At 39.4% G+C, this 13507-nt stretch overlaps 2 long non-coding RNA genes across 3 annotated transcripts in view; one reads left to right on the top strand and one right to left on the bottom strand.

Annotated features, from left to right (window-relative positions):
• Positions 1-2655: 2655 nt before the first annotated feature.
• Positions 2656-3162, bottom strand: LOC110176757 (uncharacterized). The gene is made up of 2 exons (XR_002319277.2): positions 2891-3162; positions 2656-2830 (listed from the first exon to the last, which is right to left on the bottom strand). It is a non-coding gene; the product is annotated as an uncharacterized LOC110176757 (long non-coding RNA).
• Positions 3163-3591: 429 nt separating this feature from the next.
• The window catches only part of LOC110176732 (uncharacterized), a 78951-nt gene continuing 69035 nt past the window's right edge, over positions 3592-13507 (top strand). For both annotated transcript variants that reach the window (XR_015271983.1, XR_015271984.1), the window contains exon 1: positions 3592-3682. This is a non-coding gene — a long non-coding RNA (uncharacterized LOC110176732). The remainder of the gene's footprint in view (positions 3683-13507) is intronic.

Consider the following 13507-nt stretch of genomic DNA (forward strand, 5'->3'; position numbering starts at 1 on the left):
CTATTTCTCGCCATTGTGAATGGCGGCATTGTTGTTGTCTTTTTTCCTTTCTGTCGTTGGCAACCGGAAGCATTTTGCATGAATTGCCCATAAAAGTGATATGCACATCAAGATTGTCCGATGTGAGTGTTGTGATAAGCGCGAAAATTTGCTTACTAGCTGGAAAAACTTAAAGGTAGAGCATTCCTCACTCGCAGACCTGCTAATCAAGACGAACAGCACTCTAGGCTAGACATTTAATTTGGATACTGCAGCTAAAAGGTTGCCATCAGTCTCAGGAACGTCCTTAGTGCGCATTAACCAGCGGTTAACCAACCCTTAACCACAAGAAGCTAACGGCCACCCCCTAACTACCCGAACAACCCATTAACCGCCACCCATTAGGCATCACCTCACCCATTATGAGCTTGGGATTGAGAGGAACTATGGTAACACAGAGAGAAATAATTATGTGACATTTATTTTAAAGTTGAAATGAATAAGATTATGATTCTTCCTACTGTTAAATGTTAATCTGACTCTGTTAGCTTTTCTCTCTGTGTGAGTCTCCATACACACTCGCATATTAATAGCTCCACAGTACTTTTCCTTGGTCCCCAATCCCATCGTCATATCCCAGATGTCATATGTCAGGCGTCTGTAATAATGCGAGCTGATGACTGCGTTATGATTACTGTCAGCGGCAGGCACTCAATGAATAAGCAGATGAGAGGGTGTCATCCTTTCCCACCTTCTCCTGCGACGTCCTTGTGGGGCTTATCACGCACTTTACCGCCCACTCCAGGACCACATGTGACTTGAGGTGGCCCGCAGCGCCAACAACTTTGACTCGGCAACAATTTATCACGGCCAATTTAACCACTTAAGTGCGAAAAAGGTTTCGGTAGACTCCACACACACCGCACACGTAGAGTGAAATGTGTGCAAAATGAAATATTGAATGAGTGCTGCAACTCTGGCAACGTGCAACCTGCAACTTGCAACTTGCAACCTGCAACTGCAGCAATGCAGTGACAACGAGCCAGCGGCATTTCAGGCCAGAATCTGCATTTGTATCTGCATCTGAGTTGAAGTCTGGCCATCGCCACTGACCACTGAATCTGTATCTGTATCTGTATCTGTAGCAATATCTGTATCTGTATCTGCTCTGCCAGCGGCATTTATTTGTTTACAATCTGTTTCGAGCAAAGCTGCCGCAAGGCTTAAAAATCTGCATTTGTTTCAGGACACCAGTAGGGAATGTATGGGGGTTGAGGTCCTGGCGCACAAGGACTAATTGAAAAGGACAGTTACCATAAGCGGGCATACACCATATCAAATTGTTTTTTCTTGTTAATATTTTTACAAAAATATATAGTGATGAATTGGTTTATTACATAAAATATGTCAATTTATCATATCTAATGAAAGCTTGTTAGTGCTCTTAAATGTACATTTACTTTGTACTATAAATTGTACTATTATTGTGAAAATAGTTTTATAAAGAGTTGATTATAAAGTCAGAGGTACAACATATATGAATCTAGTTATTTTTAGAAAGCATTAAAGATCTATATTTGTTATAGGTTTCTTATTGAATTTAAGACAGAATTAGGGTAATGTTGTTATTATACTGGTAATATAATATTTATTCATTAAAAATTATCATCATATCATGATTATTTTTAATTCTTATTTGTGGATTTACTTGGCGTTAACAGTTTGGCATGACTTATTTATATCAAAAATAGAATAAGTTTAATCTTCAAGTATTTAATATTAAATCTTTCAAATCCCCTAAAATATATACACTTTTGAGCTCATATTTCTCTCCAAGTTAATGTGTTAATTGCTTTTCTTGTGACTAAAATGGGGTTTAAAGCTAGCGCCACTCATGGAACATGGTCCAAAGGGCTTAAATGTAATGCTAAAGAGCCACTTCAGTTGAATGGCATCAAATCGGCTTTGGCCACACTCTCTTTCAGTCACTCTCCACACACAAATACACATGTGTGTAAAAGTGCAAATTCATGTTTTGTTTGACGAAATCTGTATAAATCTAAAGACCGGAGAATGCCAGCAGTCAACTCAGCTCAGAGCTCAGGATTATGTAGGGAATTCAGGGCAGGAGGCTGACGAAGAGGTATTCGAAGCCATGTAAATGGATTACTCTGGGGCTTCTGGGTCAAATGGAATTAGACGCCCATTTCAGCGGGAGTCTGTGCTGGTCCTTCAAAGGACCAAGATGCGAACACTTGTTGCACGAAATTGTGTAATTTTCACACTCATTAAAAATTTGCATAATTATGCCAGCCTCCAGCTCATTACCACTTTAAGGCAGACAGGACACGAAACACGGGGAGCTCAAGGACCCAGGACACTCATAACCAAATGAGCTTTTCATAAGGCCGCGAGAATGTTGAATTATAAATGCATGGAAATTAAAAGCAATTACATGAAACTCAACTCTCCACCAAGGCACCCCGCCCCACCATTCCGTGTAAAAGCAAATAAACTGCGCGTAATGATGCTAATCCCTTAAGCCACCAAACATTTTCCAGGGGAGGCGTGGCTGACACAAAAAAGGGCTATAAATTTGCATTGCGTTTGCCTCATTAGCGTCACAGCCACTGACCACTTGTAAATTTGGCCTGTCTAAATGAAACATTCGATAAATTTATGGTTTTTTTCTGAGGCTTTCGCATCGGCATGCGTGTATTTAATTATTGTAAATATTGTATTGTATAATTATTTTAGATTTCGGCTAAACTTGACTACAAGTCTAACCAAAAATCCCCGTTTGTGGTCCTTAGTCAGTACATTTCTTCTAATGTGTTTCGAATTTTGTGTTCTGTAAAGAAAGAAATCATTATTCAAGAGTCAAAGATAGATGTAATATCAAAATGCTTACCATGTGTAAATCCGAATCGGAGGAATCCCTACATCCAAAGGGAAAAAAGAGCCCATAGAGAAGGGCCATTGGCAGCTGGAAAACCATATCGCATACCGTGGCCATTATCAATAGTGGGATTTCCTTTTGGTTTGTAAGATACTTGAGGTAACAGTAAAAAAAAACGGTTTCTAAAAAAATTATAATTTGGATACAAAATACTGATGATTTCTGTTCAATACTTTTGCTTAAACTGAATGAATAGACGAGAAAACCTCACAGAGCTTAGCAGTAGTAGCCCAGGCTACTTGGATCTTAGAATTTAAATATTACAGTCGTCTTAAATAGAAATTATATTTATATATACTTGTAGAAAGTTTAAACTTTTAATTGCAAACTCCTAGAGCTCACCTCGTTGGAAACTCCATTCTTTCCATTCACATTTTGACCAAATATTGTGGTTTCGGCCTGTTCAATGCTCCCTTCATAAGCTTGAATTACTGCGAAAAGCGGGAAAATATTTATTTAAAATATTTTCAATTGCCGACTTTTGCCATAATATTGTGAATAATTAAATGTCAATAGAATTAAGCCAGACAAAGTGGGGCAAATATGGAAAAATAAGCTAGTAAATAAGAAAATTAAGAGCTTAATAATACTTGTACAAAATAAGTTTAAATATGTAATCAATGAACTAAAGTTTGACTTTAAATTTCTTTCAGAATTGTCATAAATGGAGACAACTTTCCTCTTCAAAACTTATTGGTTTAAATCGCTGATTCTGCAATTGAAAATTGCTGCCTCGGTAAGCCGGTAAGTCCAACAAGAAAAATCACTTTTCTCCTTGAGACTGGGGTGGGATTTTTTTGGGTGGTTTGGGAATTGCTTTCGATTTCTCGAACGTTTTCCCCGCTTAATATGCCAAACACAGTTTGACTTTTATTCAATATGCAAAAGATACGCGTCAATTTGTTGCCCGTCTGCTGAACTTTTTAATCTTGCTTGAGATTCATCCGGCCGCTGTCCGCTTTAAATCCTTACCAGACTCCGCTATTGACTCCTGAATGGTGTGTTGCAAAACGGTAAAGGATGTTGTGGCCAGATTTATGTTGGCAGTTTTACAGTTATTTTAAGCATCGCCTCGAAGAAATGCGAACAAGAGCTACTTAAGTCCGCCTCGCAGGAAACTTTTGCAACTATTAAAGTCTTAAGTAGAAGTGGATAAAAAGGGAAGCTAACTGTAAATGCATTTCCACAGAAGCAGCAAGGATATCACGTTGCAATGGGAAACTTCGTCCTGCAGCATACTTATGCGGCACTCCTACCGAACACTTTCCGTTTGTTTGTCCGAGGAAAAGGCGAAAAACTGACTTAAGCTCACATTATAAGCAGTAAGAGAGGGTGTTGGGTCAGGGGGATGTTTACTCTTGGTTTTCCAGGTGTTTCTACCAGGTAATAGGTTCAGGCAGTTTAAGGATATAATATTTGGTAGTTCCTAGAATGTTAGGTATTCTTTCAAGACCCTAGAAGAGGAGCTTCCGTGATATCTTTTCTTTCAAGCTCAACATTTCCGACTTATGCTAAAAGCAAAACGAAATGCCAAATGATTTTCCAATCCTCACACACCCACATTTTCCGATAATATGCACCCTCTTTAGCCTTAAATCAATGTTGACAAAAGTTTTATTGGATAAGTTTGTTTAACGACAAGCAAAAGTAGACAACGCACACAAAAGGGGCAGGTAAAAAGGCAAAAAGTTCTTTGCCGTTTTTGTTTGAAAAATCAAATTGAGCAAAAGTTGATCTCAAACAGGATGAAGCTAAAGGAAAGTCAGCAGTCAGCAGTCGGGGAAAGCTGGAAAAGTTTTTTTTGCAGCTAAAAATCATAGGACGCGGCAAGTTTGCAATTTGATTTGTGTTCAATGTGCGCGCAATTGATTAGCCATTCTGCCAGTTCATGAATGTCCTTACACAGGATAAGAAAACTGCGATTGGCACTTGGCCTTATTCAGGGGATAGTTGGAGAAATATTTTACTTAAAAAGAAATATTTTAAATTATATAATGAATGGACTCATTAACCATTATAAATGTAGAAACTAGCAACCTAAGGGAAACACTTTGTTGCTTACTATATATAATTGTATAAGTATAGACATTCTAGTCAGAATATCTTTTTTAAAATTGTGTTTTTAAAGCTATAATCTTGCATGCTACAAATTATCTCAACTATAAACTAGAGTGTAAGAATCATATTATTATTCCGTGTGCACTTACCTTAGAAAACCTCATCCAGAGGCATCTGCTATCTTCATCTGCAAGTTTGTCCCACTAAAATAGTGCTGCTCGTGGGACCAACAACTGTTGCAGGACTCGCACTCCTTCCGCAATCCTTTCGCTCACACACACAAGAACACTTTGTGGTTTGGCAGCCGCAGACTCCTGCTGTTTAATATGCTGTTAAATTACATTAAAATTTGAAAAGAGCTGGTTTGCCGAGTGCCGGCTGGCTGGCTGGATGCCTGATAAGCGCATTACTTCTCGGCGCATGTGATCCGAGGAAATTAATAACCAAAATCGGGGAGGGATGGCCTTCAATGTCAGGCGGCAGTAATTGCCTGGCAAATAATTTAATGCGAAATCATGGCAGGCCACGCCCAGGGGCCAAAACAGAGCTTGTAGCGCATTTAAAATGCAATAACCGGATTAGATTGTGTTTCAACCATATCGGCATGTCCTTTTTGGCCAGGTATCTCTCTCACTCTCTCGGTCTCTCTGTGTGTGGCTGTTGCATGTTACTCTGGTATTTATAGAGTTTTAACGCAATCGCAATTTCGGTTGACATTTTGCGCTTTCGGCCATTTCCCCATTTCACATTTTCCGCCTGCCATTGTTGCGCTATTTGCAGCAGCCTCTGGCCATCGATAGACGTCTACAGGTGACTCTACCTGTGTGTCCTCTAAGCCTCCCAGTTGCTCATCCTCCCCAGAAATTTACCCCCCAACTGACTGTCTGCCTTATGAAAAATGCATTTTGTCTGTCGTCGCTGGTCCGTGAAGCGAACTGCGGCCGTGTGGCTAATATCAGTTCATTTGGCTTTTGAATTTGTTAGTTGACGTCTATAGTTCACAGCGGCAGTGGCCAATATCTATTCATTTAAGTGGCTTAAATTAAATCGCCTTTATTGGCCACTAAACACACAATTCCGGTTTTCATTTATGATGTCAATGTGGTGGGGAAAGTGATTTCATTTTAGAAAATATTAAAGTTGAACAGATAACATAATAGGTTTTACAAAGAAAAACCAATAATTAATCAACATTGGCTAAGACTACATATACATAATTTTGCTATAAAATTTGTTAATTCTTAAATTAAATAGAAAACACAAAGACTCGAGTTAATTATGTATTGAATAACAAATGAAATCAAGATGATTGCTAATCAAACCTTAAATATTTGAAAGCTCCTGCTTATTTATTTATGCCACAAACTGATTGTTCTTTTTCTTCAGATTGGTAAAAAATCAAAACATCCCCCTGCTGATGTCAAACAAGTTTTAAGAACATAAATCTCATAATTTTTTTCTGGGCCTTCCATCAATCACAATTCTGACACTTGCAACACCTGTGGCTATGCCTTTTTTTTGACGCAACATCCCTGTTCCCTTATTATTTTTATTTTTGGGAGGGTATTGATGTTCGGACAAATTAAACCAAATGCAAATAAGTCAATTTCAGATGAAACACGAAGCGAAATTAATGTGCTACAAAATAAATACGACAAGATAAATGTTTCTGGCATCGAGTGAAACAAGATAAACCGATGTGGCTGTGCTAATAAAAATACACGAGGACGAGGATGAGCACGAGTCCTGCGAGGCGTCCTTGCGAAATGTGTGAAGAACGCTGCCGGCACGTTTAGCATTTCAAAAGGCGTATTGTTTATTTTCTCCCACTTTTCCCTGTGTTTTCACATTCAATGTTATTTATCTCCGTTCTTTTTTTCCACTGTGCCCTCCCAGCTACGATCCCTTCGCCTTTGTAACCCAAGTTCACTTTCGCAGTCCGCTTTTGTAGTTAACTTCTTTGTAGTTTCGTTTGCTTATTCATTTCCTCTTTTTCCCCAACTCTGGCACACACATGAAAAGTTATTTTTTCCTTTCCCACAACGAAAATGAAACGCATTTCCAGCATCCGATGGAGTGAGTGTGTGTCTCTGTGTGTGCCTGCGGAAAATAAGCGCAGAAAACTGGAAAACTTGTCACGTGATAAACTCGAAAAGGAAAAGAATGTCACGTACTAAGAGCGCAGCGACAACCTTTGCCACTTAAAGTTTTAAGTTCCCCGCACAGAAATATGTTTTAATTCCATAATCAGCTTGCACTGGCCCAAAAAAGAAACCCGAAATCAATTCCCCATTGTTTGGTGAGGTCCTTTTCCCACCGAATAAAAATCCTAGCATACTTACGGGATCCCCGAATGCTGGTCACGTATATCCTTTCCCCATTCCTTTTTTTTTCTTTTTTCTTCTGAAGGACATCTGTTTGGGTGCACTTAGCATTGCTACATAATTTCTGATGGCGTCATTTTAAGAATTATGAATGCCACGTGACTTGTGCTGGGCAAATAAGAGAAACCGGAAATCGGGCCACAGGACTTTTCTATGTTAAGCTAAACCGGAAACGGAGTATTTAAGATTGTTCAACTGAACAGAAAAAAACCAGAAAAGTATATTACTTCGGGAAGCTGAAGTTTGTATACACTTGCAGCTTAAAATTTAATTATAGGATGCAATCGGATATTTCTCATTCTCATGTTTTGGAAATTATATTTATCAATATATTAATGTGACAATTTGTTCGACAAATCAAAGTTTAAAAAACTTATAACTAGGTTAAAAATGCATTAATTTTAATTCGGAAAGCTCTTCGTTGCTAGTGTTTTTCAGGTTTATAAATTAAATTTTTTTTTAATTTTTCAACAGGAAGGGTATAAAAGGTATTGAAAGGAGTCAGGTGAATAAAGGTGTAAAGAACCCACGGGAAATTGAAGTACTTTAAACGGAAATTAAAGCTCACAGAAATAAGCTTTATTTTTTATTAAATAGGGTTAAGAATTCACAGGATCATCATTTTTCTTAGAACATTTTTTACAAGCTACAATAAATTCCAACATTCAAAAGTCTTCTAAAATAACCCCCAATCTGACATTACTTTTCCATATGGCAGCGAGTGTTTTTTTTTGCCGATTTTCTCCGTCTGAGTCTTAAAGTTACTCCTGTCCGTATGCTGAATTTTAATTTATATCGTCTGGCAGCCGGACACCGGCGGAAAAACACCTCGGTGACCGGTCAAAGGTGTCACACATAAACCATTCAATCTGACAGTCAGTTGGGAGAAATGCAGAATCACAGGGACTGGGCTGTTTTTCGGGGGGGATGGATATATATATATATATAGTGATATAGCGATAGACACACAGACAGACACAACGACAATGACAATGACAATGCCCACTGTAGACCGCAGTCAAACTTTCGATTTCACTTCGTTAACGTGGCGAGTTGGACACGTATCCGCCCCGTTGGCCCACCTTTCCCGTGAGCTGCAATTTATTTTTTCTTTCGTTTCTGCACATTTGTCCAGAGTTTTTCTCCACGCCACGCTCCATATTCATTTCGGTGGTGCAAATTGCGCACGAAACATGCGAATTCGAGTGTGAGTATTGTGAGTAGTGAGTGTGAGTAGTGAGTGGTGGTGAGTGCACAAAACCAATTTGTAATAAAGACGAGGAAAGCGTAGAGAAAACGCAATGCTTTCATTCCATTGTCCATTGTTGTTTTACTCAGGGATTCAGGGATAATGTGGGTATATCCTATGCACAGGGGAAAGAGGAATGTTTTATAATTAAAGATTAGAAAATCTAAGGTACTTAAGTATTTATAGAAATCTAATTGAGAATCGTAGATCATAGGGTAAGTTAATAGGATGCACTACAGCTGCTATTCCTACAACTTCTGTTTAACATATACCTCATTTTAAAATAAAATATTTCCTTAAAGTTATATATAATTTACGAGGTACCTCCTAGTCGAGAAGGAAAACCTCCTTTATGATAACTTGAGGGATAGATGCCTGAAATGGCTTACTCGGATGGCATGGCATTATGCGGCATCAAAAGATGTTGACACATCACGCAGTCGTCCTGGCATTTGAATGTTTTCAATTAACTTTATGTAGATAAATAGTGGCAACAACTGGCCCCCGTTGATTGTCTCTGTTGCCATGATCCTGCCGCGTTCACAGTGCCGTGTCCTTAGTTGGCCTTAAAGGCGCAGCTAAAATGAAACATTGCAGGGCGGTAAATTACGTTGGCAGGGGTGGCCATGAAAGGGGGAGGAGCTTTGGCGGAAATTGCATTATCAGCGTCAAAAGGCAAAGGCACAGCACACAGACAACAACAACAGCAACAGTCCCCCCTTGTTGCAACGCCCCCCCCTTTTGGTGGCATGTTTTGCCGCCGGCTCTTTGCCGTTGCCACTTCCTGCATTTCCCGCCGAGACAATGAGTTGTGATAGCACAACTTTTCCAGCGGCGTCGCGCGTTGCGCATAATTACCGTTACAGCGGAATGGGGCAAGGTGCCCGCTCAAGACTGATGAGCAGTTTATGACTTGACGCTTTTGCAGTGCATTTAATATCGTTATTGTGGCGCATTTGTTGCCAACAGTTAATAACAATGCACTTGAAGAAAGGGGATTTTTCTTCGGAAATAACTTGAAAATGATTAAAAATCAAATACAATGTTTTTCTGATAATACAAACATAATTTCCCATGTCATAAAGTAAGCAATTAATTATTTAACTCATCATTCTGGCATTTGTAATGAATATAAAATATAAAAGTATATATTTATGTATTCCAGAATGCTTTAAAAATATATACATTTTCCTTGCAAATTTCCTTGATTAAAATTCCATAAATAAACAGATATATAGTATTTCCTGCAAGTGCTCCGTTGCAGCTGCTAAATGGATTACGTACGCTGGCCATTGTTCATTCCGTTTATATGAAATTTTAATGAATTGTAAAGCCAGGACATCTTGGAGCAGAACACATGGGGTGCCTGGTCCTGAAGTCCTGAGTTCAGTTCTCTATCAGCCAAACATTATCGCAGTCTCCACTTCAAGTTCAATAAAGTTGAGTGCCTGGCACAAATGGAAATTTTACGCATACCCATCGAGGCGAGAGCGGGAAAGTGCCCTTTAAAATCACTTTATTATGCCGGGCATGTGGGGTATATATTTTTTTGTACCTCCAATTCCGGGGGACGACGACAATTTTATAAGAAAATTCCTATCGAACTCTCTGGCGTCTTTTGGGCCGATAAAAACGCATGCATGTACATACCCGGCACGCGCTTTAATCATGAAAAATCATATTGAAAGCATCGCAACGCACATGTAGTGGGCGTGCCAGCCATTAAATGAATATTTCAACAAATTTTGCTTTTACAAGCTCGGCTCGACAGGATATTTAAGAGCCCGGCACATCGGATCGCACACAAAACAGCTGCACAAATTTCCGTAGAAAACTTTTGCGCTGCAAAGTTTTTCTGGGCGACTTTTGACAACACCAACAATTGAGGGAGAATATTTTTGAAAGATGATTGCATTTAAATACTCTAAGTTCTATAAATCAGAGACTAGAAGATATTATTTGTATTTTAAAGAGATCTGTCTGCTTGTATTTAGTTTTTTTAGGTTATTTGCTTGATTATAAAATGGATAGTTTTTATTTTTGTAAACCCTTTTCTTTAGTAATATCAAGATATATATTTTCTCTTAGCAATCCCTTCAAAATCCATATCTCCTCTGACATGCCCTGTGGCCTTTATACACTTCTCTGACAAGTTGGAAGTTTCCGCCGCATGCATTTCAATTGCTCCCCCATCGCAGGCGACATTTACATGCCAAGTCATTGGCCAAAGTATCCATCCCCACCCACCCCCCTTGCTCGTCGGTGTCTTACATCTCTTTGACTCTAATAGATTTTAATCAGCCGCAGGACATGCGCCGGACGACAAGGACAATGAGTACGCCGACAACATTCTGTTATGGCCCCCTAAACCGCGCTTGGCGACAGTCGAAATTCCTTGCCCAACATCCGATGAGAAGCGCCTCGAGCGGTTTAGAGCTTGCCTTTAATTATGCCAGTTGTGGCAATCAGGAGAAATAAAGAAACGAAGTCCTTCCCCTATTTTTTAAGCATTTTTCTTGAGAGGATTCTTTGGATTTTCTGCCTGCGAGGTAAGGGGAAAGTGTGAGAGAGCTTTTGAGTGTCAGTTTAGTGTGCGTTTTTCCACACAATTTGCCAGCAGGACCTTCGGGGCAGCAGAACACACCTCTAATGAGCCACTCCACATCCTTGAAAAAACCCCCAGCATATTTTCCAGCACTTTGACACGTTCACGGTTCTGCCTTGGAAGAAGATGGCGCATACTTTTATTTGCGTAATTGGCCAAACGCTGAGTGATGTGGCCAGCGACTTTATGGCGGAGCAAATTTAATACCCTTATCGGCATCGGATGTTACTGGCCATAAAATGACCCGCATTTGCAGCCATTCCGTTCTTCCTTTTGCCAATAAAAGTGTCAAGTAGAGTGCGTGTAATGAGCATCGGACTCTGAGACCCCCAATCGAAAATGTCCTGTTGACTTTTCAGACTCCTCTGACTTCTGACCGGCTGCCTGGCTGGCTGGCTGGGAAAAGTGTTTTAAAATGCAAAGCATCATTATTTGTGGGCATCGTTAAATTTCATTTAAAGCTGCGCGAAATGGAGCCAACAGATGACGATGACGACTTTCCTTTCCACCCCACAGCAAGGGTCATGGGTCCTGCGCTTATCTTGTCATTGTCATCTTTATTGGCTGCCATTATCGTCCTGCGGGTGTCCATAATTCCGCATGTAATTTGATTACCCCACGCAACCCGCAAATTACCACGCCTGCCGATATCAACAACTTCATCGGCATTCTATGGGTTCTGTAGTAATGGGATGGGGAAAACTTTAAGATTAAAGTGTGACTTAAATCGGGATAATAGGGTATGGGAAAAGTTTGCATTGTTTTACATTTTTCTGTTCAGTTTTTAACTACATTTGTACCTAAACTAATATAATTCAATGTGTGTTAAAATCTGTAGTATTTTAAAGATAATAGAACACCTTTATAACCCTTGTGATTTATGTAACATCCCGATAATTACAATGAAATGGACATGATCAAGGATCGGTAAATCAAAGAAGTTCTGGAATATATATATATATTATATATATATATTTATAACTCAGTGAAGTAATGTTTATAATATAATTAACTTTAAAACATAGTTAAAACCATATTTTGTTTGCTGCTCAGTAAGGAAAATCCATTGTCTCTGTAGATATCGAAACTTGAAATTGATGTATCATAGAACATTACTTGGTTTATAAATAAGGGACAACTCTTTCAACTTCAACTAGTTACTTACAAGTGCCAAGCCGTAAGATGCTCAAGTGTAGGTCCTTGGACCCCTAGGATATGTGAAACAGGAGCAACAAGGACACCAACAAAGCGGCCACCAGCAATGCCAACCACAGTGTGGACAATTTCCAGTTGAAGGCACAAAAGCAGGGACACACAGGGACACCGTCCCCCCTTTTGCATCCTGCTGGACCTTGGGGTCCTGTTTGTTGTTCGCCGTCCCGTATCTTGTATCTGGTATCTGTCCTGGGTGTCCTGCGTCTCTGCTAAAATAATCGCCACAATAATCTGTCAACGACAGCTGCTGATGTCATAAAAACCTTTTGAAGATGTCGTTGCCGGAGTCCTTGTTAGGACACACAAACACAAACAGGAGCACACACGCACTGGAGCAGGCTAATGATAATTTGCCACAATTTACACTCCGAGCAGCCACAGCAACAGGACCTCCTCGTCCTGCTGCCAAAATAGCTACGATAAAATCATTGATGAAGCCAAAAGCTAATTGAATGTTAATCGCTTGCCATTGACATTGCACGTGGCGGGAAAAGGCAGGTCGGAGGGTGGGAAATTTCCTGGTAAACCCATCGGAAAATGGGCAAAAAGAGGGATAGAAAACTCCGAAACAACCCCCCAAAACTTAGATCCGATAAAGCTCAAAGGTAAGCGCTCGATTTGCATAAAGTAATGATAAATCAACAGCCAACGACGACCTTCAAGATGCGTTATTTGCACTTGGTTGTTTCGCAGCAAATAGAATACAAGCAGTCTTTAAATTAAAAATTAAATTTTAATCAACCCCAAGATGTGTATCAGTGGGGTGGAAAACCGAAGAAAAGCGCTTTTCTTTTTCTTTGTCTGCTTCTATGACATATCGCGATGGAAAGTCTGCCTTCTTTTCTTCTACTTCTGGGCGAGTTGGTCTGGTTTTATGTTTCTATTATCAACTTTAAAGGTATTCATAGAAAGTGGTTTGAATTTAAATGTATAGTTATATTTTAAAATATTTTAAAAACAATACCAAAACCCACAAACATTTTCCACCTTACAAATCAGCTCAGCTATTATAGAAAAAACGAATCAAAATAAGTGTAAAAGCCAGGCCTCAAATCCAT

The sequence above is a fragment of the Drosophila serrata genome, unplaced genomic scaffold, assembly GCF_035046125.1.
Source record: "Drosophila serrata isolate PLE 108 unplaced genomic scaffold, ASM3504612v1 contig_272, whole genome shotgun sequence".
In the NCBI taxonomy this organism is placed as follows: Eukaryota; Metazoa; Arthropoda; class Insecta; order Diptera; family Drosophilidae; genus Drosophila; species Drosophila serrata.